This window comes from Desmodus rotundus, chromosome 6 (genome assembly GCF_022682495.2).
Source record: "Desmodus rotundus isolate HL8 chromosome 6, HLdesRot8A.1, whole genome shotgun sequence".
Classification (NCBI taxonomy): Eukaryota; Metazoa; Chordata; class Mammalia; order Chiroptera; family Phyllostomidae; genus Desmodus; species Desmodus rotundus.
In genome coordinates this window covers 143,617,244-143,632,535 of record NC_071392.1, presented here as the reverse complement: position 1 = coordinate 143,632,535, position 15,292 = coordinate 143,617,244, and the positions used below count along the sequence as shown (strand labels likewise).

Below are 15,292 nucleotides of genomic sequence, written 5' to 3'. Positions count from 1 at the left end.
TTTTCAAATTTGAAAGATACCATTAAATCTCCATATTTTCAGTCTCCCTTAAGAATCAGAAGCTAGGGCAACACTCATAGCCATACACCGACAACCGCCGTAGTCTGATTCAGACGTCTCTCATCTACGGCCAACACCATTTGCTTCCCTACCTCCCTGGCACTCCCATTTTTAATGGTTTCAGGAGTTTGTTCGAACCACCGAGATTCTCTAACCCAAAGGGGAGAGCTCTGGGTGTCAAGGCAGAAGAGGCTCCAAAAATGAGTCCAACTTGCTTGAGTTTGTGTCCTTGGACAAGGTGCCCCAGTTCTCTGGTTCTCTGTTTTCTAATAAGGAAACAATGTTTTTCCTATCATCCCGTAGGGTGGCAATTAAGGATGATGTGGAATAATTCCTGTAAACAACAAAATTAAGATGTCATTACCAAAACCAAAAGCTGGTTTATTTATTCATCGCAAGGTTAGAATGGCATGGCTTCAAATATTTTCTTAAAGTAAAAATAGATTTGTTAAATATTTGCAATACCTGTATTTTGAAAAAGCACAGATAAAACTGTGTAGACCTGATGAAAATAATAAAAGTCCAGGAGTGAATTGTGAAACCCATTCCAAGATATGAAAGCAGCCCAAGTGTCCATCAACAGATGAGTGGATAAAACAACTATGGGACATTTACACAGTGGAATACTCCTCAGCCATAAAAATGAAGAAAATGTTACCCTTTGCAATAGTATGGATGGACCTAGAGAACATTATGGTAAGTGAAACAAGCCAGGTGGTAAAAGACAAATACCATAGATTTCAGTCATATGTGGAATCTAATGAACAAACTGAACTAACAAAGAAACAGACACAGATTCGCAGATGACAGCTACTGGGGTGGGGGGAGGGTTGGAGGGTGGAGGTCTGGAGCAAAGAGGAAAAAGGACTCATGGACATGGACAACAGGGTGGTGATTGCTGGGGGGGAGGGTGTATAAGAAGTCTAAAAGGTAACGAGAAAAAAATACAGTAAAGATTAACTTTTTTAAAGAAGACTCTGATTAGAGATAAGCTAAAATATTTAGAAATGTCACGGGTAATTCCAAGCGTCTGATCTGCACAGCAGTGCATGTTACCAAGACAGAGAGGTGGCAAGAGTAGCTAGAGTAAGCTAGGGGAAAACTCTACGGCTTCTGATAAGAACTATCGCGTTATAATCTTATAACCTTACAACAGGAAATGTGACGCGCGCTGTAATTCAGCTATAGTGACTTTGTGTTAATGGTTGACTGGGAAGCCAGAACGCTAAGGTTCGAATCCCAGCTCTACAATTTCATAGCTGTCAATGCTTGAGCCCGTAGTTAACCGTCTCATCTTTAACGTGGAAATAATAAGACTTACTTCACCCGTGAGAACAAAAAGGTCCTGACCCCTTACCTTCCAAGGAAAAGACAGACTGTTCTGTAGCCATCATCAGGAGGAACTGGTGTTAAACCCATACAAGCGGATCGATGGAGGTTTTGCACCAGCACAGAAACTCCGAAAGGACAGCTAATCACTGAGAGCCCCTCCTTCTGAAAGTCAGCCACTCAATTCCAGTAACCCCACCTCGCCAGGTCAAGGGCAGCCAGGTCCCTAAAGCCTCTGCTTTTGAATCAGGCAGCCCCAGAAGCCCACTTCCTGTGCTCTTTCCTTTTCCATCCCCCTGCCTCACTCTCAGGAAGAAAGTACTTATAGCCCACCACCTTAAACTCTGTTTACATCCCTTCCCTTTTGAAAAAAATTTTATATATATATATATGTCAAACAAAGAGTTTAGTGTGGTTTATTTTTTCAGAAAAATGCAAATATGTTGATACAATATCACAAATAATCAAAGTATTCTACTTATTGATATTCACCTCTAGGTTAGTGTACATAGTCCCAGCTCACTCATTTTCTCAGCTTCCTGTCAATATTAACTGTGATCTGTCTTTGCTCTCTAGATGCTTTTGAGACCTTCTCTTTAGGTTTTGTATTTGCAATTTCACTGCAAATGTGTCGAGGTGTGGCTGTCTTTGCACTTCCAATACCTATGGATTTACATAATTCATCAGTTTTAGAAAATTCTCAGACATTATCCATCTCCTCAAATGTTGTGCTCCTCCATTTGCTCCCTTTCAGGGACCCTGATTAAACATATAACCAACTTTTTGATTTATCCTTTGTATTTCTTAACTTCTTGCTCAGGCTGTTCATCTCCTTGTCTCTCTGTACTGCATGTGGGGTAATATTTTTGAAATCTATCTTCCTTAAACGTCAACTGTGCCTGCGATGCCATTTTATACACCCATTAGTTGTTTATTCTATCAATTCTTTTTTTTTTAAAGTTCTATTGAGTTCTTGGTAAAAATTTCCCGGTCACTTCTTATAGTCTTTTGCAGCATGCTCAGATTTTAAATAACCGCCTTTTATTCCTTTAAAGATTCATACCTAATAATTTTCTACTCTATATGTGATAATTCCAATACTTGACAACCTGAGGCGCTGAAGTCCGCTTTCTGTTTTGTTTTCTTCCTGGAATCTCTGACTGATAATGGCTGGTTTTCTTCAGTATTTTTATCATCTTTGATTGTGGGATCATTTTTTAAAGTCCTCCCCTATGGAATTCCTATAGTCCCAACTAGGGTAAGCTTTCCTCTAAAGAGGAACTGAGGCTGCTTTTGCTGGACGCCGGCGGAGGCTACCAAGCTAGGACCACTTGGACCGCCTTCTGGGTCCGATACCATGCCGGAGTCAGGTTCAGCTTCCACACCTTCCAGTTCACAACTGGCGTACTCCAGGCTGATCCTCAAGTACAGAGCCTTGGGTCTCTTTACACCAGAACAACTCTGGTCCTTCCTACTTGCACCTTGCTAGTACTGCTCACTTGGGTTTCAGTTTAAGGTTTGTTTTTGTTTTCTTTTGGGGGCAGTGGTTGGGTACCTGGAAACTGAAGTTTTCCCTTACTTGTTCCAAGCCTAGCAATGCGCTGAAACCTAGATCTACCCATGACCTCAGTGCTTTCTAGCACATGGGCCTTCTGAGGCAGTCCACCAAGTGAAAGTACAAAACAATTATTTTTAATTATTATTATAAGTGTTCAGTTGATATAATCAGGATCATATAAAACTGTTCACTAACCTATGACACATTGGAAATATCACCCAATTATGTTGCTCCTAGCTGATTACTTCTTTCCCTGAATCCTAGTGGACTCATTGTCTATAGCATTCAATATAAGTCTTAATTATATGCAACAGCTTGCCCCTCTCAGTCTGCTCTGGGTAAGTACATGCCAGCTCTAGGCTTTCCAAGGACAGAAGCATTGTCTTTACTTGTCTTCTATTCTCCCAAGACCCCCAAGGACGAAAGGTCCTTGACCAAGATATAATTGTGGTAATTTCATTGCATAAAGAAGTTCATACAATTGAATTAAAAATAGAATTCTTGAAAACAAGCCCAAAAGACATACAATTATAGATCGCTTCTTTTCCAAAATAATTCATCCATTTATCACAAGTAAAATCAACAATGAGAAGGATAAATACTCAACACCCTTCTTAAACCTACAATTTAAGCTTCTCTGCAGAACTTCCGGGACGAAGTGGGAGAGAAATACTATCATCAATGACTCTAAGGAAGATGAAACTCTTAATTTGGCATAGAATAAAATGTATTTGTTTCTGTATGAATCTCCCTCTGCATCACATTCTTTAACAAGAGATGAGAACCAGAAATATATTTCCTCCTCCAGGTTTCAAAACCAAACAGACTTGATGACACCAGCACTATCCCTTAGCGAGTAAAATTATGAAGAGTCTAGCGGCTCACGACCAATTTGTAATCAGAGCATCAGGCTGTATTGTACGAAAATGTCGATCCTGGTGCAGCTTTGATGAGTTGAGATTGAACGCGAGGGCCAGTTTATCTTATCATCCCAACTGCCCTCTTTTTAACCTGGCAGGCCCAATTTGAGCACAAAAAGGATTTCAGTTGGCATGATTTTGCATCTGAAAAGGAACCGCCCAGACTGAAAATGTTTTTCATGGCTATATATTTTTCTTAACAGAAATGAATGCACAGAAAACAGGCAATAGACATATTTCCTCAAAATCAAGTGATCTTAGATATATGTCTCTCTTCACTCTGGTGTATGAAAATAAACGTCTTGCCATGAGCTCAGAGACACTTTTGTTGTTAAAAATACGTGTCATTCAACGGGAATGCACTAACACATTTCAAGTATCTGGGTCCAGTCCCCCCTCTTTCTCTCTCTGAGCCTGTGGAGGGAACACCAACCACACAGCAGCTTCTTTAGAGTAGGGTGGGGAGGCAGAATTGACTGCCTTTAACTATGCGTGCTGTTTAATTTCATTCTCCTCCCAACAAAACAATTAACTTTCTCAAACAAACAAACAAGCAAACAACAACAAACAACCTGTGTCTTTGCGTTCAGTGTAAAACTTCCTCTCATTTTGGCTGGTGCGGAATTTCCCAGCTGATAAATTAAAACTTGCTTCTTTGAGAAATGTTACGTCGTTGTCACACAGAAATGCCACAGTCTGCCCACCATCGGGACGGAGCTGCCTCAGTCTCTTCCATTAGTTTTACACTAGCCAAACCAGTGACTTCACTTCCTAATCAGTTCACTTACTCAAGTGTCTGCTCTTGAACAACTGCTGAACTAAGCTACCGCCGCACCTGCACTGAAGCTAAGACTGCTCAATTGAAACAAGTGAACGGTGGCACCCTGGGCACATTTCTGTGCTTCCCTTCACTTCACCAGCACGACATGTGAGACAGGGTCACTGGGAAATCCTGAACTCGGCAAAATGAAATTTATTTTCTCATAATTTAGAAATAGCCATATAGCCTCCTTTAAATATGCTAAAGGACCCTGGCCAAGGCAGCTTAGATGGGATACTTTCTTTTCATGACAAGCAGCTCTTTCCCGGGGAGCACGGGCCCCTGCGCTTCCCTATGTCAAGCACCACTGACTTCCCTGCTGGTTCTCAACTGCGAAACTCACAGTTCCACCTGAGGGCCTTCATACCTGCTCTCTCTTCTGCATGGAATGATGGCGTTAAGTCTCAAACACACGTGATTATTTATCATTCTCAGCCTGGGTAAATCGTGTCCTCCACACTCCTCAAGAACAAAAACCATGGTCTTTACTTATCCCTTATCTTCCAGGGATAAAAGATCCCTGGAAGGGACAAAGATCCTCAAAAATAATTGTGGGTAGTTTCATGGCATGAAAACAATTCATGCAATGGTCAACGCTGAATTATTGAAAGCTTGTACAACTTCGGCTCAATTCAGTGAGGCCTTCCCTGATCTCACACACACACACAGTTAGTTCCAGAGTTTAGAATCTTACTCACTGCACTCTTCTACAGCTACATAAATCCCAGCACATCCATAAAAGGGCACATTACGCAGCTCAGAAAAAGAGGCGCTAAATAAAAACTTATGTTAACTGTCCCCAAGAGGTGCCATTTAAATTTTAAGAAACAGGGCATATCATATGCTGTCATTTGTATGGGAATATGCTTTCTGACCCCTGTTTGGCAGGAGAAATGCAGAAGACCCTAACAACAGTGTTTTAAGAAAAATGGGCAAACTGGGGACTCGGGGTCAGGAGTGGAAGAATACTTGCTTTTTCCCAATGTGTCCTGTTTAGTTTTTACCCTTCATATGTGATGCTAAGTAAGTTAAAATTTACCATATTTTAAAAATCCTGTGTCCCCCTCCCTGTCCCAGCAGTCATCTGAGTTCCCAGAAAGGGCTCTTTATACACCCAGTATGGGGAAACCAGGCTCTCTTTTTGGAGCTTGTGGTAATGCCTTTAAACCTAAGAGTAATGCCCCTGGGTTGGGAAAAGAGAAGTGGCCCAATGAGAAAATATCGGAGAACATCACCCACAGTAAGGGTAAATATTGTTTTTGAAAGTTTTGTTTCAATTACACACGTGAGTATGTTCTACCTGTACGGGGACCTGGGTGCAGTAGGTAACAGGATACAGCAGAGTAGGAGATATTTATGAATGACCCAGAGTAAAAGTGCTGTTTTTGAGAAACCCTTGTGTTCACTGTCTGTGTGGTTATGTATTAGATAAGGGGGTGAAATATGCTTCTTAACATATACCACAGTGGCGTGAAAGCCACAGGACAAATTCTCCAAGTGCCTGCCCAGCGCAGAGGTTTACAAGTCAAGTGGAGACAGTATTACCTAGTGAAGCTTGCAATTGAGAACAGTCTTCATTCCAACCCTGCTCTGCCACGCACAACAGGGGGATTCGGTGACGTTTCGTCAGCCTTCTCGGAAGATGCTATTTGTAGACCCAGCTGTCTGAAAATGGAAAAGGAGGAGATGCCACCTTTCCCCCCAGCTGTCTGCATTGCTTCTCACTGTTTTCCTGCACAGACCGCCACTCTTTGTTTTTGTTTTTGTTTTTGTTTTTTTAACTGTTCTGGTTTTTCCCTGCCCCCACTTTTCAGCATCATTCCCCAACCCCTAACTGCAACATTGGGTTACTGGGCCTATGAGATGAGAAAATACACACCAAGAACTCAGAGCCATGTTGGCACACAGCACATTCTCCATGAATGGCAGTATTAGCAGTAGCAGCAGCAGTCGGTGGCGTGGTGGTGCTGATGCTGGTGGTATTTATCCTGGATGTGCGTCAAAATGGCACCGTAAGATGAGAAGTAAGGGGTGAGATGTTGGGTCCAGACAGCTAAAGTAGCTGAACAATATCCTACTTGGGAAGTTTTGCATCTTAAATACAAGACTAGAGAAAACCTCCAAGTATGTGAAGCATACTTGGAAGTCATTCCAAAGGAATCACTCTTCAATGGAGGGATTTGGGGCATGCAGACAAGCTAGGGAAGCAAGCCACTTGTCCCAGTGGTCAGGGTAAAAAGACAGGTTCCTCTCCCTTGTACCCTACTCTTACACACCAAATCAAAAATAGCAAGCACCAATAATCTCAGACTGGTTATGGTTGAGAGGCAAAGATCATTCTTATCTGTGCCTTCTTGCCTTGAATAACCACAGTCTTGTTACTCTGGGTTGGCCTGGCAAGGCTTCTGGGATGCAGGGGAGGTGCTGTGTTGAGACATTTCTGCTGCCTCGTCAGCACTGATTATAATGTTTCCAAAGGATCATCCACAACATATAGCACCAATGACCTGTGTCTTCCTGTCTCTATAACACTGACACCACGTGATGAAAACCAGCGTGTTAACAACGTCAGAGCACTCTGCACACATTTCTGAGTTGGAGGGGCATATAGGCTGGTCCATTTAGTCAGACTCTGATGCATCCTGGAGGCAGAGAAAGGGGTCCCAAAGTACACTGCTTCCCATCTAAAAAGGCGTTCAGAAGGGGAAGTTGCCCTGACTAGTGTGGCTCAGTAGGTTTGGCATCATCCCGCAAAGCAAAAGTCCACTGGTTTAATTCCCAATGAGGGCACATGCCTGGGTGCGGGTTTGGGGCACACATGAGAGGCAACTGACTTATGTTTCTAACATTGATGTTTTTCTCCCTCTCTTTCTCCCTCCCTTCCCCCCCCTTCTCTAAAAATAAATAAATAAATTTTTTCTTTAAAGAAGTAAAGTGTGAGCAGAACCATTACTCTGCCAAAAAAACCCTGTGCCAAGGGCTTGGCAATGAACTTCCATCTATCTCTGAATCTCCTTGAAAAATCTCACTCAAGAACATCAAAGGCAGACACCTGTCTGGCTATGTTTCCTTGTTTGAAAAGCAGACTGGGAACCTCAGAAGCCGGCTAGACCTTGCCAACCAACATAGGACCTGCCAGGATGCTCTCTCACCAACTTCTCTGACACGTGGGCCTTCCCTACCAGCAAAGCATTTCAGTCCCACTTCCCTACTCTTCAGCGTGAGTTTTATCTCAGAATTTTGCGGAGTCCAGGCTGTGCACATGCAGAAGGCTTGCAAACATGCCTTCAAAGCAACAAGTAGCTCACCGTGGATGTGTTAATCACTTTCAGCTGTGCATTAAGAGTCCTGGGCTAGCAGCCAGAAACCTCTGGCTCGCACACTGGCTCTGGCACTAACTTGCTGGGCGACCTCGGGCAAGTCCCTTTCCTTCTCTGAGCCTCAGTTTTCTCACCTCTCATACAAGCTGATAGAACTAGTTTATCTCTAACCTTGGTTCTAACTCCAGAAGCCTATTAATTTTGAAAACTTGTGGGCTGAGAAACAAAAGTGTCCTTCTGAGCAACTAATTAAATGTACAGATAAAATCACATTAACTTATACATCAGAACATCCCTTCTAATTGTATCTTAAGCAGCACCCCAATGGGACTTGCCCAAAGCTACCCACGTAGTTAATCAACAACTGCTGATACCACGAGGCTCCTCTCCCATGAAGAACTGGTGCCTCTGGGGACACATCACACCACACGGTCTTCGATTCCAATGTCTGAATGACCATTTTTTCTTGGCCACCTAGAATGAGCTCCAAGTTTCACCTGGTCCCTCGAAAGTATTTTGTGACTTTTCTGTCTGTCACATATTGTCCTCGGTGCTGCAGAAACAACTTCAATTAAGACCAGGTTCCTGAACTCCAGGAGCCTTTATATACAGACTGAGTAGCAAACACAGAGATGTAAACGGACCTGAGTACTACAGCTCGTGCGGAGGAACACACCAAACACTTGTAACTCAGCCCCAGAGGAGCCAAGGGAGATCTTCCAGAAGCAATGTCTGCTGAGCCCTAGAAACAGGCCACAGCTAACCGAGCAAAAGCAGCAGGGGATGGACCCAGGAAAACTCCCCAACTGCAGAAAAAGCAAAAGTGAATATTTGGAGGTGACTTAACCAGCTAAAAACTATCCCTCCAAATTCAAAAGACCCTCAGCTAGAAGAATTCTATTTGACACGCTAGTAATGGGTTCAACGAAAACACAAACCAGAAGAGGAATCATATTCAACACTCTGTCTTAACACGTAAGGAAGGAACAGTGACCGATACCATCACCACAGGGAGAGTCGGGGGACATGTAAAGGACAGATCTGGATCTCAGGTCTTAGTCAGTTACTTAGGATGTGGCTGAAGTGGGTAAGGTGCATAATGTCCTAACTCCCGTGACGTCAGTTTTATCCTGGGTCAAATGGAGCCCAGCCCGTGACAAATGTTTCACAAACACGCTGTACCCGCGAGCCGGTGAGTCCCTACTACCTACCACGTGCCAGACAGACACTGTGCTCAGCCTTCGGTCCGCGCACACGGAAGGGGCACCCTGCCCTTCTCCTCAGTGGTCAGGGGTAGAAAGGGAGACTCGGGGACATTCAATAACCAGACCCAGGTTACACTAGCTACAGCAAGGTGGAGGTTGGCATTGACCCCTAGTTGCCTGCACTCAGAGCCCAAGTCTTAACCACTTCACCGCCCCCACCCCATGCCAGGACACTAGCTGGAACGACAAAAGGTTCCCAGTCTAGTAAACATGCGAACATTGTAAGTTATTCCTTGGTTTGCAATCTATTCACAAACTGTCATTATTTAAAACACATGTTATCACAGTTGCTTATCAAAGCTACCTACGGCTCAATTACCATCTTTGAAGAAGAGGTCAGGGTTAAAAGCAACAGATTCAGAAAATAATTTGGATCTAAAAAGGCGAAGATGACAAAACAGTTTGCTGGACAAGATGTCTGGCACCTTTGGCCACTATTCAAGGAAATAGAAAGGAAAAGATGTTGAAGTCACCGGGAAAACCATGTAAGTGGGCCAGAAAGAGACTGAGTGTGAGGGATGGCTCCTTCTCACCTGCATAGTCTGAGGGAGTCAGAAGTGTGATAAGGAAGGGGAGGTAAGGGGTCTTTCTTATGCCACAGCTAGATCCACTAAATTGGCAGAGGGAGCTGGACACTTTTGATATGGCAGCACATGGGCCTGGCTCAAGGTGTGACTTTGTGTCAAGTATTAGTACAGACACTGACACGGACGCACTGAAGGAGCATCTGATGTTGTCTTAAATGCTCTCCGACTCGGCCCAGGGACAACCGAGTATAACGACATCAATGTGATTACTACACCTCTCAGTGAGCCTTCAGAGTTCCCCCTGGGTTGCCCAGCTTGTTCCCGTACCCGTGCTACATCGGCATGGGCTGCAGCATACAGAGTGTACTACCCTGTGTGTGTTTATTTTGCTGGAAGCAGGAGGGCTTGGCGTTGCTCCCCCGAGGCGGTCGGGAAGGGATCCACAGCATCGGATGCCAGGAGCTACAGAAAACTGGGGCAAATGATAATGTGCAGATGCAGACTCAGGGCAGAGACTAAAAATACAGACTTCTGGGCTGTTTGCCCCAAGATTCAGTAAGCCTCCAGTGGGGTCCAGGAACTTGAGTAAGATGCTCATGTGACCTTGATGGTCAGCCAGGCATGATAATCACTGGTGTGGTGGGGACAAGGCTAGACTGAGACTCAGGCTATCAGGGCACTTGTCCCAGTCCTGGCACCTACTGGCTGAAGGACCTCTGGCAAGTCACTTCTCAGTTTCTTCAGCTGCTTCTCATTTCCCTCAGTTGATAACGTGGGGAGAGAGCATGCCTGGGAAAGATCTCCAAGGACCTTTGGCTCCAGCAGTCTAGAGTGGACTGTTAGGATTAGGAGCCAGTGTGGTGTGTAATTAGGACCTTAGACCCTGCATCAACCAAATCTGGGTTCGAATTTCAGCTCCCCTGCTTGCTGGACCATGGACAACTAATATAATTTCTCTGGGACAAGTATCATCATTCCTCTAAGTCTCAGTTTCCTAAATTATAAAATGCAGATGATAGTAGTAGTGCCTGTGGCATAGTTTTTTGCAAGTATTAAATAGGCCCAAGAATAAAGAATGCCCAGGACAGTACCCTGCCGAGTGCTCAATACCTGTCCGTTGTGGACACCCCTGACAAGGTCATCCAGAAGAGCTGTCTGCTGTCCTCTGGAGCTATGGTGATTAATGAGGTTCACGGAAAGGTAACCCTAGCTGAGCAATCGTTGGGCTTGTCCTTTTATCAAGAGAAATTCATAAGAAATGAGCTTTTCTGGAGAGGACGGAATACCGGAGAGGGCGTTGAACTACACAGCTTATGGAGAAACACAGGAACAAATCAGAGACGGGTGTTACTCCGTGTGTTCTGTTGTAACAGAGTGCGGTTCAGAGACCATCGGCTTTAGAATCTACTGGGATTTCCAAAGTGGCACCTTCCTGTCCCTGTTGGATCAGACTCCCAGGGGAGCGGGTTCAGTAATTTGCTTTTCTCAGAAGCTACCCAGCAGATACGTCCCTAAACAGGGGTTAGAGAATCGCTGACAAATATAGTTAATACAACAACCCTCCCTCACAATTCCCAGGTCCTGTGTTTACCCAAAAAGAAACAGAGAAGGCAATAAACTTGTACATCTGCGCGTTTACCAAGAATCCAAACTTCTTACATTCTTGTCATCTCCAATGCAGCTGGGCTCCAAGCGGGTGTCCAATTTCTGCGTAATTCACGACTCCCCAGAGAAACAAACACTATCCAGGGGCTGGCTACTTAAGGATGTGGATTCTGTCGACTTCCTCAGAATGGCAATGTGGTTTATAAAGATTAAACACACTCCGCTTCCTCTGCCTCCTCTGTTCTCCCACCTTTGCTGCACCCCCACTTCTCCACCTGCTTCCCACTCCTTTCCCTTTGCTTTCTTCTCTCACACTCTTTTTGAGATTTCTGTCCCCTCCCTTCCACTTCTCTCTCCCATGCCTCTTCCTCTCATTCTTTCCCCTCCACCCTGTACTTTTCCTACTCTCATTCAACTCTCTCCCTGCCCGCTTTGGTTTCTGTGTGCATGTCTCTCTGTCTTTCTGTGACTCACCCCACCCTCCCTGCTTTTCTTCTTTGTCTCACTCTATATATGGTCTGCCTGTCTCTGTCTTCCCGTGTCTCTCATCCACAAGACCTTGCTGCCTATTTCTCCTCTGGACGCCCCAGCTCCTGGCTCTCCTCCCAACAAGGAGCCTCTGGGGGCACGCTTCTGGCCGGGCATGTGGGTGGCCCCTGCTGTATCAGCAAGCGCCCTCGACACTCAAGACACTCACACTACTCCCACTTTCCCGGTGATCTGCTGCCAGAGGACCCTGGTGATGCAGGTCTCTGGTGGGGAGGAAACTAAACCAGGGCTGGAAAGACACAGCAGCAAGTCACACACTGGAAAGACTGAAGCCAAACAGTTCTAGTACCCAGAGCCTCCCGTGGGGGCGAAGCAGCTGGGCCAAGCCCTAGCAGTGGAGGGTCTCTTGCATTTTGGAGTGTCCATCACTTTTTTTCCCTAGTACAAACTGCGTGCTGCACCAAGGGGACGCAGTGGCGTCGTGGCACCAAGGGGGTGTGGAGAAAGATTTAGCATCTCAAAATTTCATCTGTCTCGTCAAAGCCACACACCTCCTTGGAACAGAGCATCTAAGTACAAGCGGACTGCTTCTACACATGAAGCTTCCAGATAACTCCCCCACAGCCTCCCCACACACGTCCCCAGCTGCTGCTCCATTCCAACCTGACACCCATCTCTAAGTACTTTCTGTACAGAGATACGGGAGCTTCTGCCCTGGGCAGGGGTAACTGTCCCCACGTCCACACACAGGTGGGCGAATGCGGGGATGGAGAAATTACGCAGCAGACCTTGAAAGGTGCCACTTTGGAGTGCCACCACATCTAGGGCCCAGGGTATTTTGCACACTCAAAATTACCTAAGGATGGCAAGTTCAGAAGAAACTTTTTCAAAGTGCAGCCACTCCCTCTCCCAATTCGAATCTCCGTGGGCAGGCGCAGAACTTTGTCTCTCTCTGGTCTCTTTCCGCCCAGCTTTCAAGCTCAACCAGTCCCCACACTCAAGTGTGCACATATATGTACACATGCTTCCCACATACACACACTCACCCCTTCATCTGAGTCTCAGGATAAAAGTGCAAGAGGCACGTAAAGAAGAATAAACTCAGGCCACAGCGCCTGGTACTCCAGCAACTCCCCTCCCCTTGGTGGAATACAGAGAGGCAAAATGCTGAGGTCTGGCTAGGAGCCCAGCCCAGGGAGCTGGAATACCCGCCACCAGGGACCTTGAAGAAGGCTGGAGCTTGCATCTGAGGACCAGCCAAGTCCGCGACGCTGCAGCTGAATAGCCCCTCAGTTGCCTGCAAGTTGAAACCTCAGTCAGATACACAATGATGCCACTGTTTTCCAACAGGAGGCATTTGGATGCCTCACACACTCACCCCAAATCAGGACTGAGAGCAGAGAGCGCATTTCCTTACCCGTGTTCAGATACACCCCTAGAAGGCAGCAGCAGCCTGGGCCCGGGAGAGAGAGTGGTTCCCGTCCCCATGCCAGCCACAGGAAGCCAGAGCAGGCCACCTGTTGGACTCTGTCCGGCAGCCCTAGATCATGCGCCCCCAAACCTGCACCTTGGAGCTGGGCACCCAGGGGCACCTAATCCATCAGCAACAGATAAATTGCACTCGCGCCTCCTCCTATGGCTACCTTTCCTGCTCGCGATCACACACGTACACACTTCCTTAGTATTTGACCAGTCGCTTATCTTCGATGAAGCGCACTTAGCCTCCCCTAGGGTCCCAGGCTGCCCATGATCTCCGAGCGCACCCAGGTGGCTGCGGATCTCCAAGCGCTTAAGCTGGGTGCCTGCTTAACGTGGGGGTGGCTGACAAGCCCCAAATGGTAGGTGGGTGGGGTACGGTCAGTGGTCTGCCCTAGTGGAAGGGATCTCCGTCCCTGGTTTGGAATTAGAGGCATTCGGGGAAGCCCAAAAGACAACTAACTGGCTTAGTGGGAACAAACGTTACGTTCAGCTAGCTGCCCAATCCCAGGATAGGTGCAAGGAGACTCAACTTTCTCCTGTCTCCCAGCCACCTCTGCAAGCTCCTAGCTTGGGAGAGGGCGGGGTAAAGGACTCTTACAAGCAGGCTACTCACCGCTGGGTATTGACGCTGCCCCCGCAGGGGACCCCAGCAGACTGACCCGCAAAGGATCCTTGAACCGCCTCGGATGTCTTGCTCCTCTCCCTGGCCACGCGGCGAAGGCTACGCGCTCCAAGCAGGGCAGCCGAGGGCAGTCAATCCCATGGGTGGCGAGTTGGCAGAGGGCGTATCGCCCGGCTGGGGGCGCATTGCTCCCAGGGCTGGCGCAGGCTGCTGCGGGGAAAGGGGCTCCCAGGGAAGTTGGAGGCGCTGGGGGCGGACTTTGGACTTCGCGCTCGCTCAGGCTCGAGTGGCCGGGCGCGTCGGGATAGACAAGGGACTTGCCCACGAAATTGAAGCCGATGTGGGCCAAGCGGCTGCGGGAAGCCTTCGCTGGCTGCCGCCTAGAAGCGCAGGGGCATCACGCTGCCTGGAACCTCGGGCAGCGGCAGGAGCAGAAACCGAGCGAGAGCAGGGCTTCCTCCCGATTGCGGACGCCCCTTACTCAGAGTCCGGCTCGCCCCCGTCTGCCGCGCCCCTCCTCCTGGCAGTGTCTTCCTCTCCTCCGCTGCTTTGCTGGCTTGCCGGGCTGGGCTTGGGCTACAAGCTGAGCAGAAGGCGGCCGCAGAGCCCGCAGCATGGAGGGCGATTTCGCTGGCTGGGGCTTGGGCTCCGGCAGCGGCAGGAGCGGCCGCCGCCTCCCGCGCGCCCACGCGCCCACGTGCCGGAGCCCCCGAGTGCGCGCTCTGGCGGGCCGGGCTGAGGGAGGGACCTAGGGCGAGCCGGAGCCGCGGGTGGGGGTGGCGGGGAGAGCCCGCACACCGGGCTGCCGAGGGAAAGCCGCCGGGAGGCTCCGGAGGGCGCAGGGACGCTGTCTGCAGCTCCGGGAAGACTAGTGTGCTAGCCTCCCCCAGCTCCCCCTCCCTTCGCGGAGAGGAGGGAGCCTGAGAGAGGCGGGGATGGGGGTGGGGGGGACTCCACTCCACAGGATCAGTCAGAGCAGCTGCCCGTGGCAGCCACGAGTCTCCACCAAAGGGACACCTTCCAAGTATCCTTGAACCCCCACACCTCTCCCCAGGGTACAGTGGTGAAGGAATATGCAGATTCCCAGCGACAGCTTGTTCCGGCTTGCCCCGCCTTCCTCCCAGAGTAAGCACTTTTCCCGTTAACGGACAGACTCCAAGGAGCTCCTCCTTCCAGGGAAAAATGAGTTGTCTTGCAGGACAGGCCTGACAGCCTCCAATCAATAGACAAACAATTAGTGAGCACTCGCCTTGAGTGCTGCCAGGCTCTGTCCTGGATCACCTGGCCCTCCCTGGAGA

At 47.7% G+C, this 15,292-nt stretch overlaps 1 protein-coding gene across 2 annotated transcripts in view; it reads right to left on the bottom strand.

Moving 5' to 3' along the window:
* SGCD (sarcoglycan delta) overlaps positions 1-14,662 on the bottom strand; it is a 775,801-nt gene extending 761,139 nt beyond the window's left edge. For both annotated transcript variants that reach the window (XM_045185073.3, XM_045185075.3), the window contains exon 1: positions 13,986-14,662. The gene's annotated coding sequence lies outside the window, so the exon portion shown is untranslated. The remainder of the gene's footprint in view (positions 1-13,985) is intronic.
* Positions 14,663-15,292: the final 630 nt, after the last annotated feature.